The sequence below is a fragment of the Tachypleus tridentatus genome, chromosome 4 (genome assembly GCF_004210375.1).
Source record: "Tachypleus tridentatus isolate NWPU-2018 chromosome 4, ASM421037v1, whole genome shotgun sequence".
Lineage (NCBI taxonomy): Eukaryota > Metazoa > Arthropoda > Merostomata > Xiphosura > Limulidae > Tachypleus > Tachypleus tridentatus.
The window spans coordinates 36,307,378-36,322,088 of record NC_134828.1 but is presented as its reverse complement, the minus strand read 5'-3'; positions in this window follow the sequence as shown (position 1 = coordinate 36,322,088).

Genomic DNA, 14,711 nt, shown 5'->3' with positions numbered 1-14,711 from the left:
TGTTGGGAATTTTGAACAAAACTTCTCCAGAATTATCTGCGCTAAACATCATTAATTTAACAGTGGCAGCCTACAGGGATGGCAGCTAGTGAACATCATCCTTTGTTTTTTACTGACAGCATATTACTTTCTTCCTTTGCCTTTCTCGATTTACTCATTCTCTCTCACATCTCCCACTACCTTTAGTCTTTTGTCGAATTCCTATCTTTTATATTCCTTTCTCAAAAACTAAGCCTAACACACCTTTTTGTTTATATCACATTACAAAGTCCCGTAATCAAAGAGCGCCCTGTAATCTCCAAAATAGCTAGAAAGAAATGCAGCTTCTCTCTCCAATACTTTTCTTACGACTTCAAATGCTGTAATCCTTTAATACTTTAAAGACTGACCAACAGCTCTCAGCTTTCTTACCTCTCTCAACTACAATCGATATTTCTCACACACATCAGTGTAAGTTACATGAGTAGCTACGTGTACACTGTCCATTGCAAGGAATAGAACTTCAAATTTTCCTGTTGTAATTTCAAAAAATTACCTCTGACCTACGAGGGGACCTAACTTAAAAGAGTCAAAAAATAATCTTAAAAAATAGCAAATCAGATTGAAGAGAGAATTATGATTTAGACCTACTTTTAAAAAAGAAGTGCTTTAATTAATATATTATTGAAATTCAGCGTTATGTTGTCTTCCAAACTAAAGTTGAAGTTCTGAAACTAATAGTTACAAAAGAAGAAAAACAAGTATTGATAATCTTTGATTCTTATTATGTGTTTTTAAAAGTAACTAAGTCAACCACTATTTATAATCTATATAATTATATTAGTATTATAATACTAATTATATTAGTATTATAGTATTATAATAGTATTAACAAATTCTGCAGAACTCAAAAGAAATGGCGTTCTTGGCGAACCACTTCGAAAAGACCCTAGTCTATTTGTGAAAACCCACGAAGGGCTTTATTGAGGACGCTTAAAAGTGATTTTGCTTGCATCGATTACCAAAGCCATTTGGAATTTGAAGCAGCAAAGATGGGAGAAGATAAGTTTTCTATAGCTAAAGATTCTTTCAGTAGTGTTACTGTTGGAATAGCGCTTCAGAAAGGATGTCCATATAAGTAGTCATTTGACAGGATGTAAGTATATGAGCTTTTAACATATATAACCACTTTTACAAGGTAAATATGTATGAATAGTTTTCTTCTAATGTAAAATTCGCGGAATATTAATACGTTAGTTTAACATACGTAAAAAAACTTTACTCAAAATATCAAAACTCGTGTTTATCTCCTAAATATGCCAATAACATATAAACAAGAAAATCAACAGCATCACGTTTGAAAACGTAATCTAATGATTATATGAATAAAAAATATATTTCAAATTATAGCTGTAACACATACGTAAAATACAATAAACGTAAGTCCAATGTTTCCATTGAGAGATGAACTTTTTTCTTTTCTTTACATGTCTTCCAAACGCTTTTCTATTAACTTTCACTCCTTCATTTCTCGACAAATCGACCTGAAACTTGGTAGGGTTATACCTTGGTTCCATTTTGAGACTCCTTTTCACTGGGGCCCAGCATGGACAGGTAGTTAAAGCACTCGACTCGTAATGCGAGGGTCGAGGGTTTGAATCCCCGTCACGCCAGACAAGCTCGCCCTTTCAGCCGTGGGGCGTTATTATGTGACGGTCAATCCCACTATTCGTTGGTAAAAGAGTATCCCAAGAGTTGGCGGTGGGTGGTGATGACTAGCTGCCTTTCCTCTAGACTTACACTACTAAATTAGGGACAGCTCACGCAGATAGTCCTCGAGTAGTTTTGCGCGAAATTAAAAATCAAACAAACAAACAATCCTTTTCATATACTTGATTTGGTCTTTTAAAAGAAATTTATAGGTACAAAGGTGCGTGCGTGTTTTACTTACAGTAAAGCCACATTTGGGTATCTGCTGATTCCACTGAGGGGAATCGAACCCCTGAGTTTAACGTTGTAATTCCGTAGACTTACCACTGTATCAGCGAGGGACGGGCGCAAAGGTCAAACAACCCTAAAAATATAATTTTTGGGGTTTTGTGCAGTCATATTTACAGCAGTCAAGATAAAAATTGTCATAAATATAAATTTTCACACTCCCAAAACATTGACGTAAAAAGTTATATTTGCCTATTTTGAGTCTTTTCTTTTAGGGGTAAGAAATCATTAAAAAGCGTAATTTGACCAATTTACGTGGGATTTGCTACTTTTCTATGGACCCTATACATTGACAAACAAAAATGGAGTGCCTACTTTAGCAATTATAGGTGGGGTAAAGATGCCACAAAAAGCATATTTTAAGAGTGTTTTTTGTTTTGTTTTTACAATTACTCCGCCGTATTTCGGTCAATTTACATGGCATTTGGTACAAAGACGCTTTTCTATGATCCCATCCATATATTTACAAAAATATGGATGTGCTTATTTTGGTTATTTTATAGGGTTTGCTTGTAATTAAACAAAAGGCTACACAATGGGTTATCTGTGCTCTGTTCTCCACGGGTGTCGCAATCCTATTTCTATTAAGTCTGTAAACATAATGCTGTGTCACTAAGGGATTTTGGAAATTAAACCGCCTTATTTCGACCAGTTTACATGGTATTCGTTACAAAGATAATATTTTACAGGTCTCAAACAGAATTTTACAATGTTTGTCTGCCGTGGTACAACGGTATGTCTGGAGACTCATACCACTAAAAGTCGGATTTCGATATCCGTGGTGGGCAAAGTTTTGTGCTGAATTCAAAACAAATCAAAAACAAATTTTTGTATTTTGTTAAATTTTCCAGCGTGGAAAGCACAGGAGTTTTTGTGAACTATTCATATGTATGTCAACCAACATACGGGGTATTTGATGCAAAGGTACCTACCTTCTTGCCGGTCCCAAGCAGTGCTACAGAAAGTTTCTTATATTCTATGTTTTTAACGATTTTCCTGTTGTTCGAATTGGCCTTGTTAGAATTGCGCGACAGAAATATGTTGTATTTGCTTGAAAATTATGGTCTTATTAATTCATTATATGATTTTGTTCCATACATCATGTATGGTTTGTCATGTTACGAGGGTAGAGAACAGACAAAATTGACATTTGTACTTATTATTGTAGTACCATAGCATAAACGTACTGATTTTATAAACATTTAAGGTACCAGCGATCCAGATGGTACTGAATGCGTTAGTCTTAATATGTTGTTTGTAATCATACGTCTAAAAATAACAGATTCAAGTATGCGTGTGTGTGTTTTCTATTGCAAAGCCACACGGGGCTATCTGCTGAGTCCACTGAGGGGAATCGAACCACTGATTTTTTGTTGAAAATCCGTAGACTTATCGCTGTACTAGCGGGAGGAAGATTCAAGAATAATCAACTATTACATTTACTAATGGGCGCACCTAACTTTACGTTCATGTTTCAAACAAGTTATGTTCATGTGAATGTGCACATGAAGAAACGGTATTCATTTAGACCCACACATTAAGATCCTGTTTTGTAGATATATTTATGCATAAAAATGAACATTCTTCTGATAAAGAGTTCCGCCTTCATGAACTAAATCAATCGGGTAGGATTCCATGTTTTAGCAGACGTGGCCTCTTTTGTTGATTGATGTCTGTGGGAATATGCACACGTTTTCAAATTATTATATACGGGTTAATTTAAAGTGCGCAGTTGGGGTAATTTATTTCTTTCGCACACGTTCCAAGCAAAGTATTTTAATGATCTTCTGAAATAGACACCACCACGTGAATTATATGGAAATTATTTGTTTTGTTTTTGTTTTTGAACTTCAAAAGCTACACGAAGGCTATCTGCGCTAGCCGTTCCTAATTTAGCAGTATAAGACCAGAGGGAAGGCAGCTAATCATCACTACCCACCCCCAACTGTTGGGTTACTTTTCCACCAACGACTAGTGGGATGGATCGTCATATTATAACGCCCACACGGCTGAAAGGGCGAGCATCTTTGGTGTGACGGGGATTGGAACCCGTTACCCTCAGATTACGAGTCGAACGCCTTAACGTACCTAGCCATGCCGGGCCTATGGAAATCATAACCTTACAGTTGTTATAGAGAAATAGGTTTTCCATTTGAGCACGTTGGAGGACTTGGAAGAAAAATTATCATATCATGATGCAGACGTATAAATGTTGAGACAGAAAACATTAAATATTATAAAAATTAGGATTTTTATATTAATGTCATTATTAATACAAATAATGTAATATGACATTCTTCTTATAATCTATTCAGAATTACACGAACAGTCCAGGCTGGACTTATGAAAAAGTGGACTGATGAAACAGAAGACATGCGTAGAAATGCCACTGACCATAGGTTTGAAGCAATAATACGGCCTCTACCAATGGATGATCTGCTTGGAGCATATGTTTTCCTGTTAATTGGACATACTATGTTTACACTGGTTCTATTTTCTGAGATTGTGTATTCAAAGCTTTTCTAAAAATATCAAAAACGTGCAGCAAAAACAAATCAAAACTTTCGACTATTTATTGATGTGCACCTATTATGTGCAAAAAATAAAATGTGTTGAATTTCCAATATTTGCATGAAAATGTAATGTAAGTGTAATTTCAAAAACCTGAAAGTAAAAATCACATTTTTCAATTAAGATAAAAACAACAAAATTAATCCTTACTGGTTTCAACGTCACAAACATTCAATAAACCAAGTAATTTAAAATACATTAAAGCCACCTGCAATTCACATTAGCAAATGAGTACGTCAAAATAAGTAGGCTTATCTGAATAAGTGTAGTGAGAATATTTTAATATATTATCAGATGATCACATTTTTTGTATTACGATGTGGTTCCTGACTCTGACAAGTTCCCGTAAGAATGATTCTTCGAATAATAAAAAAATATTTTTACAGCTTTTTGGCTGTATGCACTCTTCTAATAAACATCTTGTATAAAGGATTATGTATTATATGACAAAATCTATAGTTGTTAGGGCATTTATTCTATGTTACACGTTATATATGTATATATATATTGTAATCTGATAAGCCTCAGCTGTACTTTTTCTACAGACTAGAGTGCCTACATTAAGCATATCGTAACACCCGTTGTTTCTTGATCAAAACAGCTAAATATAATAAAAGTTTTAATAGGTTTAGATACTATCAGGTGTTGAACACGAAATATACATCCGGTTACGTAACGATATATATATAATAATTATTTAAGTTACATCAACATTCAGTTTATCATGAATAAAATCAACTTAATTATGAAATTCCTTTATTACACACAACTCTACATCAATAGCCCGTCTTAGCTAGACTATACACAGCTATAAATCGATTTACCTTTTTCTAAATGTTTACAATATTTTCTATTAATGAAAAAAATATGCTAGCCTATTTACTGCGACTAGTTTGTTTGTACACTCGCAGTTTATACCTTGCAACTGTAACTTCTCTAACGCTTTCCATGATTAGATACATTACCTTCAGAACATTCTGCGCAAGTTGCGGTGTGATTTTCTGAAAAAGCTGTAGTTAACTGGCAACATTTGTCTGTTATATCGTTATATTTTCTGCAATATTGAAAAAACAAAATATTTAATCTTTCACATGTATTTTATGTATTCAGAGACTGAGAAACCCTGCATGCTTTATTTGTTCCACATTGTATTTGATTTATCGTATCTTCAGTCCGTCTATTGTTGAAACTCCTAAACTGGTATATAATAACATATCATCATACATACGATTTGCTAATAAAAGTGATTTACAGTTTGATACTACTAAAATTCCTGTTGCTAATTTCCCGTTTTACTTTCCTAATTATTATCTTAGTGTAATGTAGTGGACGTGAGCTGATGTCGGATCTTTTACCTGAATTGTATCTTTGTATGTGAATGGTGTTTATTTTTATCTTTTTCTGTAATTAAATTTTATCAGATAATTAAATTAATAAAATGTATTTCTCTCTCTTTAGATCTGTGTATATATATTTAATTTCATATCTGTAAACACATATGCATATTTATAGCTTTGACTAAGCAAATGCTTATGACTTATTTGTTGTTGGATGTTTGAGGAAAGATACTGAAGGACTGTCTGTAGGAGCAGTCCTTAATTCTGAAGCGGTATACAAGATGGAATGTGAGTCTGGCTAGCCAACAGCACGCTCTGCTAGTTCTTGGGCTACTCAAGTCTAAATGGTGTGATTTTACCGCCACACATATAATACACCCACGGCTTCAAAGAGCGAAGCTTGATTCTATGCATGATGTATGAAAGTATGACCCAGAGGTACACGGTTTGATAACCACTGGACTGTGTTTAGCCTGTACATTTTATAACCAATAGTTATTTCATAATGTAAATAATCAAATGTTAAAGTAAAACTGTAACGTTTTTATAAAATGAAGCCGGACTATGTGAAAACCCAGTAAAGTCTATGTTGTCGACGTTACTGATCACTTCTAACCTGAACGTACTAAAATTCGATAATAATTAATTGAAATTGTATCGTTCCTCCTATTTATATGTAAGACAAAAAATGAAAACAATAAAAACATCACTAGAAAAACAATAATAAAGCAACTGTTATCACTAGTCATGATAAACCAAGACATGTCACTTTTAACGTATTGTTATAACACGATATTAAAAAGTTAACATTCGATCACTTAAACAATAAATCTTTTTAAGCACACAATTAAAACACGTTTTATTCTGAGACTGTGAACTGTCTTAAAACAGACACTCTACACGTTTCTGCCTTCTGTTTCGTAACCTATTCAGAATTACACGTGTAGTCCAGGCTGGACTGATGAAAAGGTGGAGTGAGAAAATAGAAGAAACATCTGCAGAAATTGCAGAAATTCCACTGACCAATCTGATGCAACAATACGCCCTCTACAAGTGGATGATCCGCTTGGAGCGTGTGTTCCCTTGTTAACTGAATATACTGTGTTTATTTAGGTCATCGAGCTGTTTCCTTTATCGTGAAGTCAACCAGCTGAGAACTTACAAAGAGCTACTTAAAGTAAGTTTCTTCCTAAAAAAACATAATGTACGTTTTTTGTTATTAAAAGTGAATTTTGTGCTCTTTATATCTTTTCTTAAAGTTTGACAGAGTTAAATCAATGTGAAACAGTAAGATCGCGCCGTATCATTTAAATGTTTATTATTTTAAATTTTGAACATTTTTCATACAATTATTTTTAAATTAAAAGAAACATTTTGTATTTCCCACCATGCTTCGTCTAATTCAACAAACCAAACTTTGTTAAGTGTGTGTTTTCTTATAGCAAAGCCACATCGGGCTATCTGCTGAGCCCACCGAGGGGAATTGAACCCCTTATTTTAGCGTTGTAAATCTGTAGACATACCGCTATTCTAGCAGGGGGCCATAGAGGGTTAAGAAATATAGATAGAAATGAATAAAAACCGTATAACTCGAGCGCTGTCGAAAGATGGATCTTTTGTTATTCGTTTGGCCCCAAAGAAGTGCTCGGATTAAACGGTTTTTATTCATTAGTGGAATTTATACAGTAGAAATAGTTCTAATAATGTTTAATTTGTTCGAGGGGCACCAAAAAAGTGAAAAGCGTCTAATTATAGTCTGAAATTAATATTTCAGAGATTATAATACCCTTAGTAAACGCGTTTAGATTAACTTCTAATACTGACAAAAGATCAGCGGTTGAAGTATATTATGATATGCACTAACTTAAATAAAGTTAGTTACGGTTCTTAAATCATTTAATAATGTAACACGTGATGTGTAACATTTAAAAATTTATTTTAACAATGTTGTTGTTCTTTTAGCATAAAACTTATTGGTTGCCTAAGCTCTGTCCATCACGGAGAATCGAACTAAGGATGCTAGAGTTGTACGTTTATATTTATTAGTGGCTCGGCATGCCCAGGTGGTTAAGACACTCGACTCGTAATCCGAGGGTAGCGGGTTCGAAACCCGTCGCACCAAACATGCTGGATATTGCTTCACAGTCTAATATAAATATCTTAGTACCCTTGGGTGTTGATTTGAGGTAGGGCTGTTTCCTTCAGTTAAGATAACTTCTTTGATTTTGCGTTTACATGTATGTATGTTATCGTCTTTATTTAAAGTTGCAGTCTTTCATGGTTACACAGTAAATGTTTTAATTCCAGTGGTAGTAAACATGTGAAGGTTTTTATTATGTGCAGCGAATTTGTCTCAAAAACTTTCATTTTCTAAAAATTGAGTTTCTATTTATGAAGTTACTCAAGACTTTCGATTATATGAAGTCTTGACGGAGGGCGCAGAACACAATGTACTTAGGACGTTGTATTATATGAGGTCTTGACAGAGGGCGCAGAACACAATGTGCTTAGGACGTTGTATTATATGAAGTCTTGACAGAGGGCGCAGAACACAATGTGCTTAGGACGTTGTATTATATGAGGTCTTGACAGAGGGCGCAGAACACAATGTGCTTAGTACGTTGTATTATATGAGGTCTCGAGAACGGGTGAAGAACCCTATTAATTTTCTCAATATTCCGATTAGATTGAAATATAATTTTTGAAAACTTTAAATTATCTGAAAGTATTAGACGATTTAAATACCTTCGAGTTCTTATGAAACATTTATTATATTTACATATACACATATGTATATATACAGGGAGTGTTTGTTCGAAGTTAAGCACAAATCAACCCAGTGAGATATATGTCGAAACTTGGATTCTAGCGTTGTTAGTCCGCAGACATTCCGCTGTGCCGCTGGAGAGCATATATATATATATAACGATAGAACACGCTGAGCCATAATAGTATTTGGTGATCATAGATGGAACTAAAGTTATTTCAAATATAAAAGTGTGTGTGTGTTTTTCTTATAGCAAAGCCACATCGGGCTACCTGCTAAGTCCACCGAGGGAAAAAACATAAAAGCAGTCCCTATAAATGTCATGTATCTTAAATACTTGTAAACGATTATTGTACTTCTTACTGATATAAAAGCTCAATCAAATTGAGAAATAAGTTTTAAAATATTTTAAATAAGTATTTTCAAAGTTTCTTCTGTTCAAACATGCTTTAAAAAGTAATACTTCTCATTAAGATCTTAATTTGTTGTTGTTTCTTAGAACAAATATACACAATGTGCTATTTGCACTCTCTCCACAGCAAGGAATCTAACCTCAGAGTTTTTTTATTTATTAATTCGTAGACTTATAGCTGGTCCCCCAGTGAGACGTGCAGATTTACTGACTTATAACGCTAAAATCCAATGTTCTATTTCTGCAGTAGATACAGCAGGTAGTCAAATGTTGTTCAGGTCTCAGAATAAAAAACAAAACAAACTTATACCTGATCCACTATAATACTAAAATTTTAATACAAGTTGGGCACAAAAAATATTAAGTCATGTATTTTAATTGTGGAGCTAAATTACTGTCTTGAGAGAAAAAGACAAACATCGTCTACTGATGTATCTAGACGTAATTATTACACATTTAATCACCTATACAATAACAGTTTATGAGGTTCGATTAAAATAAGTTCGATAATATTAATCATTTTTTCATACTTTTTTTTTTAATTTCCTAGTGGTACGGAGGTATGACTGCGGGCTCACACCACAAAAAACCGGGTTTCGATACCCATGTTGGGCAAAGCATAGATAGACCATTGTGTAGCTTTGTGTTTAATTCTAAACAAACCAAATTTTCTTCGGAAGTGTCAAAGTATTTTACGAGTTTGCATTAATTAGATACACCTCTTTAGAAACACAAATACAGACTTTTAATTAAGAGTGAAATACTGATACTCAATGTCCGCTTATCCTCATGTTTCGCGACTGTTACAATCATGATAAAGTTTCCTTGAGAGGCCGGTAAAGTAACTTTCAGACTAAGAAAGAAGCGTATTACTAGGAGGTGAATTTTAAATGTTCTCATTGCAGTGAGGTAAATGTGCGACAGTTAACGTGCTGGATTGCAATGAACAGAATAGTATTTTCGTCGAATTTTGTGTGTAGCTTTGTTTTGATTGTTTGGAATTAAGCACAAAGCTACACAATGGGCTATCTGTTCTCTGCCAACCACGGGTATCGAAACCCGGTTTTAAGTGTGTAAGTCTGCAGACGTACCACTGTGTCACTGGGGAGCACGTGTAGGTAGCTATCGTTAGAAGTCCTTAATTTTGAAGTAAACATCTACAAGTCACCTGATGACTGAATAAGTTGTACTTTTCTGTTACTTTAACAGGACCTCGAGTGAAATAATAACTGAAAACGTTGCACCCTTCTATATCTTCAGCAGGTCTCCGAGTGACGTAATAACTGAAAACGTTGCATCCTTCTGTATCTTCAGCTGGTCTCCGAGTGACGTAATAACTGAAAACGTTGCACCCTTCTGTATCTTCAGCAGGTCTCCAAATGACGTAGTAACTGAAAAACGTTGCACCCTTCTGTTTCTTCAACAGGTCTCTTAGCTACATAGTAACTCAATAGTTGCATATTTTAGCATTTAACTATAGTTTCGTTGTATGCATTTAGGTCGCATCTTATCAACACATAAATACTTCTAACAATTACTCAAACCCTAAACACTTTATATGTGGATTATTTGGCATTAATACTCTTTGTTGCTATCATTTCTCCATTATAGTATAGTACCAAAGTTAATTATTTTGGGACAAGTAGCGTTTACTGTTTACGTAATAGTAATCCTGTTTCTGGCTACCATTATTATAATATATGAAGGTAATAAAACAAATACATTAGAAATGAAATTTACTATGCCATATATCTTACTGTAGGCTTGTAGGCATGGTCACATAAGTTAATATCTACTTGTCAGATACCATGAAATTTAGTTCATATAAAACCCGACACAATAAGCTGTTTCTAAATTAACTACGTATATCTACTATTAAGAAAATGACTGGTTTGTTTACATCACGAAATGAGTAAAATGTAGACATTTCTATATCGATCTATAACAAAAAAGGAGCTGAGTTGAACACTAGGTTAGAGTTATGTGTGACAAAAATAAATTACACGACATACAGTAAAAACTTTGTTATCTAACATTGTCATATTCCTAAAGACCCATCGACGGGGACAGCGGTAAGTCTATGGGATCTACAACGTTAACATCCGGGGTTCGATTCACTGTAGTTGATTTAGCAGAGAGCCCCATGTGGCTTTGCTCGAAAACAAACAAGTATCCTGAAAGTTTTAACAACCAGAAATTTCAATATTTGCAGATACACGTGACTTTTATATGAGAGTGAAGATAGCAGAACACCATTGTTTTCATGGTTCGTTTTCTAGTGGTTAAGTGAATGTGCATTCTATTAGTGTTTAACCCTTAAACGACGGTTATCATCAACTGATGTTGCTACCTATAGCTGTTTAAGGGTTAAATGACTGTTTCTGTGATCCACAGAACGTGAACTTTAGATTACCAAGCTTTAATCAATAAATTTAATTGAAGAGTACATCATAATTTACTGAATTACATTTTTGAGGGGCAAGCCATATTAAGCTATCTGCCGTATCCGACGCGTATTAAGTCCAGGTTTATTTCAAAGTAATAGGATTGCTAGGGACAATACCTTTATCATTGTTTATAACTGTTACTGTTATCGATAATGTAAAAATAGTGTACTTTAAAACGTGTCAGATTTCCTGTAAAATATCGTAAGGAAAAAACTTTCATAACCTCTTAGGTGTAACAAATACAGATTATAAAGCTTTTGCTGTCGCAATGACGTTAATTTGACCTTAAGACAAGAACTTTTTTGTAATTTACTCTGTTACATTCAATCTGAATAAAACTAAGTTATTATTTTAACTTCTAAAAGCCTATTTGAACATTGGTATTTTTCTCCTTTATAGTTTGGTTTGGTTTTTGAATTTCGCGCAAAGCTACACGAGGAATATCTGAGTTAGCCGTCCCTAATTTAGCAGTGTAAGACTAGAGGGAAGGCAGCTAGTCATTACCACCCACCGCCAACTCTTGGGCTACTATTATTTTCCAACGAATAGTGAGATTGACCGACACATTATAATACATGGTACTTCTTTGTTTTAAGTTTCTTGTCAAACAACAGGGAGGCTATCCCTCTGCGCTAATCGTTTCTGAGTTAACAATGTAGGGCTAGAGGAAAGGCAACTAGTCGTCATTGCCAACTCATGGACTACTGTTTTACTAGCGAATAATGCAATTGACCGTAACGTTATAATTCCCACACACGGATTCGAACCTGTGACCGTTAGATTACTAGTCGAGCACTCTAACCACCTCGCCATGCCGAGCAGCGATTGTGAGTTAAACGAATATAGGCGATCTTAAACATGCTGTATGTTATAATAAATAGCAACAAGGTACATTAATGACTACGTCTCTCGAAATGTTGCTCTACCATGACATGATTTAGAACAATTTTCAGATGTCTACGGTTCTGATATTTGCCAAGAAGGTCATATGTATGGAAGTGTTAGTTTGAAATAAATTTTAAATTCTGTGGTTTATGATATATCGGATTTTTGTAGGTTTAGCGTTTGTAGATTTTGCAATCCAGTTTAGATTAAATATTGTCAATATTACCCATGGTAACACTGAGAGAAACTACTCGTATATATTTGGTGTTACAATTCAGGACTGGGGATATAATAAATAGAACAAAGTAGAGTGCTAAATAATATCACTATTAATTCATTCAGCACTGGGTAGGTTACATGAAGCTAACGTTTGTTTCAAGAGGATATAATGTAACTCAAAGGCAAGGTGTGTTTGTCCATTCTGTCGCATTGACCGCCACATTGAAACATAGTGAATGGTGACTTCATCTGTCGCCTTGTAAGCGATATATATGTATGCAATATGTACAACTAGTTTTATTGATGAGCAATATACATTACGTTTACTGTAACTGTTTCAAAGTATGTTAAAACAGAAAGCATACAATGATTAAGATATAGGTGAGCACGGTTTAGTACCCTCTCTGTATGTAATTATGACTTGATAATCTTTCTATCTCGTCCATCATTTAATTGGATATATTTTCTTCCGATTCTAATGAGATCTACTTTAGGCCCTTTCAACACTCTCTTTCTGCCCTAATGAGTTTAGTTTCATAGTACTCTAATTATGAACATACGTCATTTTCTGTATAACTGAAGTTATGGATTTTGAAAAGTTTCTTTAACGATTAAAGAAATATAAAGAATCCCGCTGTTACCGAACCTCATAGCTTGAATACTACATATCACTGGTCCGGCATAATAATGTAGTTAGGGCACTCGACTCGCAGTCTTCGAGTGTCGGGTTCGAATCCCTGTCACACCAAACATGCTTGCTTTTTCAGCCGTGGGGGCGTTATAATGTTACGGTCAATCCCACTATTCGTTGGTTAAAGAGTATCCCAAGAGTTGGCGGTGGGTGGTGATGACTAGCTGTCTTCCCTCTAGTCTTACACTGCTAAATTAGGGACGGCTAGCGCAGATAGCCCTCGAGTAGCTTTACGCGAAAGTAAAACCAAACCAAACTACAATCACAGAACGATGAGACTATTGCCATCTGTTGACTGAATGTTCAGTACAAAATTGACTTTAATTGTATTACTCGAGTTTTGCGAGAGGAATATTTAAGTTGCATTAATTTGTAAAGTTTTGCACTAACGCTAACATTTCTCATTAAAACTTCAAGTACTGATTTAGTTATAAAACGCACATTAGTTTTCAGGTTTTTAATTATTCATTAGTACATAATTAAAACGAATTTTGAATACAAAAAAAACAACTTGTAAAATAAACGTTATGATCCATAAAAGTTGCTCCAGTGTGGATCATATTTATTTTAGCAGGTTAACTATAACACATATTATTTATAATTGGTAAATTAATTAATTATAACACATAAAGATACATTGAATATACACTAACAATATTTACTACATGATAATTTATATTTCAAATAGTTCTAATATTTTATTCTACTTTTTAATATTTGTGGTGTTTTAAATACACATAAATTCTAAATATACTTTCAGGTTCGTCAAATCAATTATCTACTACTTGTACTACAACGAAATACACATATTTTTACCATAGAATAATGATCTTATCCGAAATGTTTTCTTTTCAACTTTAGAAACACATAAATTCTCACGCTGTTCAGCTTATAGTTCATGTATTGTTTTTATTTGTCGTTAGGTCTTTATATCTTTGTTTGTTTTGAATTTCGCACAAAGCTACACGAGGGCTATCTGCGCTAGCCATTCTTAATTTAGCAGTGTAAAATTGGAGGCAAAGCAGCTAGTTATTACCACCCATTGCCTACTCTTGGGCTACTCTTTTACCAACGAATAGTTGGATTGACCCTCATATTATAATGCCCCCATGGCTGAAAAAGCAAGCCTGTTTGGTGGGACAGGGATTTGAACCCCCGACGCTTAAGTTACTAGTCCAATGGCCTAACTACCTGGCCATGCCGGCTCTTTTTTCGTCTTTGCTAAATCTACTTTGTGTTTTATAAATACATATAATTCACGTACTGGACCTATGTTTCAATTTTTGAATAAAATAATTTTATGCCATCAAACTGTAGTAGTAAAAATATACAAATTATAATAGTTTTATATAATTGTATTAAAACTTTTACATTTGCTTGTTTTTTGAATTTCGCACAAAGCTAC